At 46.5% G+C, this 1,940-nt stretch overlaps 1 non-coding gene across 1 annotated transcript; it reads left to right on the top strand.

Moving 5' to 3' along the window:
- Window positions 1-352: 352 nt before the first annotated feature.
- trnal-aag lies at window positions 353-434 on the top strand. Its single transcript is given in 2 exon segments — window positions 353-390; window positions 398-434. It is a non-coding gene; the product is annotated as a tRNA-Leu (tRNA).
- The last annotated feature ends 1,506 nt before the right edge of the window (window positions 435-1,940 follow it).

A 1,940-nucleotide genomic window follows, 5' to 3' on the forward strand; every position in this document is an offset into this window, starting at 1 on the left:
GTTTCGAGCAATGGGTGAAATCATTCAGCAAAGAAAGAATCGAAATTGCAGTAATGTCAAGCAGCTCATGGTAATTTGACCAAATCATAACCGATCGTATGTTCTCGCTCACTCACAGATACGTTTGTAGTTGAAAAGATGCTGAGAAGATAGACTCAGCTTACCATTGATAGTTGTCTGGAATGATGGGCTATCATTATCTGCTGCGAAATTGATATTGTAGACGGGCCCATCCCAGCAGTTGTGCGAGTCGGAGAGAGATCATGGAACCCTTTTCACGTGGCTTTGCATCGGTTGTTATGCAGGAGCACAATTGGAAGTGCAAGAAAATGGGGCGGAGGTGCGGCTGGTTGGTAGTGTGGCCGAGCGGTCTAAGGCGCTGGATTAAGGCTACAGTCTCGACAGAGGCGTGGGTTCGAATCCCACCGCTGCCATTTCTGCTGATCGTTTCCAACAACGCAGCTTGTTAAAATGCTGTTTCGACTTCTGCTGCATTTCTGTTTAAAACCGAGGAAATTTGGGTTTGCTTCCCGGGCAATTAACTGTGGAGTGGGAAAGTGCCGACTTTTCCGGTGTCTGTGCTGTCATGATCGTGTTCGCCTCCCGCGTGGAAAATCGCAAACAGCTCTGCTGTCCCAGGCAAGTTGAGCGTTTACTGGAACCGAATGGCGACTGTGATTTCATTGCTGTTGTGAAACAAAGTCCTGCGGTGGCCCGACTCGTCGTTATTTTGTTTTATGGCCAATGGGAAAATCGTTCCAATGAATTGCGATGTCACATGTTATTGAATTTCTCCCATTTCCTTCATTTCCGTCCTGCGGACATCGGAAGTGAAAGGTAATCTAATCGAGTCTGTGATTGGTGAAATTCACTTTTTTATGGCCCATTCTTATTGTATTCTTTCTTTCTCTCTTTTCAGCATTGTCTGGGAAGTGGTGGTGCACTCAGGCTCCAGTATGTTTGAAAGAGCAGTTTGGAATTGCCCTGTTAAATGCTTTCTGTTTTGCGATTCGCTCAATACATTACGAATTAACAGGGTTTCTGATGTAACTTCCAGCTGCAAAAATCCTCAACTGAGAATCTGGGAAAATTTCCCGGAGTATGGTCAGTCGGAGCAAAAGTAAGGAAGTCGTTCGTTTCTGCAGTGTCTTACAACGCGACCTTTCCCGTGAGCAGTCGAACAGACGAAATGATTGTGCCACAGATAGCGACGGCAAGCTCCGCTAAAAAGTAATCCTTTACAGCCGGTGTAAGCAACACAATGTTATTGGCGCACACCGCGTGGAAACAGATACTTCGGTGTATCTCGTCCATGCTCACCACATAGGCAAAATTAAAGAAGTCCCATTAAACAACGAGCGATTGGAAACAGAAAGGTGAAAGGTAAAATGGCTTCAACTTTCAGCGCTGGGTGCCACTGAGCCCTAGCAGTGGCGACTGCGCCTTGTTTCTGTAGTGTAGTGGTCATCACGTTCGCCTTACGCGCGAAAGTTCCCCAGGTCAAAACCGGGGCAGAAACTGCTTTGTTCTTCAACTGCAGCATTTTTCATGGACAGGAGCGGAGTTTTCTTGCTTGCTTTCCCATCTGCAAACCTGCCTTCGAATTTGCTTGAACAAATCTGCTCTCGTAGTGAAATGTAATGCAACTCCATTTAATTACCTTGCAAAGCATTGTAAAGTTTTTCTCCAACCTGATTGTGATCATATGCCATTCTGTTTGAGAGTGTAGTTATCGCCTTCTGATCCTTCCACGAAAAGCGGTACCGCACTTGCATTCCTTGCGCAGGCGGCCCGTTTCCAAGACAGGGAAGAAGCTGATGCGCTGGTGTCACAGCGCACCGCGGATTCCTGAACTAGTGTGTCTGTCAAATGTACCCCCAAAGTCGTCTATGAAGGACATCATTTGGAAGCTGTCTGTAGTTATTCAACGTGCGTGAGTT

Source organism: Chiloscyllium plagiosum, unplaced genomic scaffold, assembly GCF_004010195.1.
Source record: "Chiloscyllium plagiosum isolate BGI_BamShark_2017 unplaced genomic scaffold, ASM401019v2 scaf_37686, whole genome shotgun sequence".
NCBI classification, from domain to species: Eukaryota; Metazoa; Chordata; class Chondrichthyes; order Orectolobiformes; family Hemiscylliidae; genus Chiloscyllium; species Chiloscyllium plagiosum.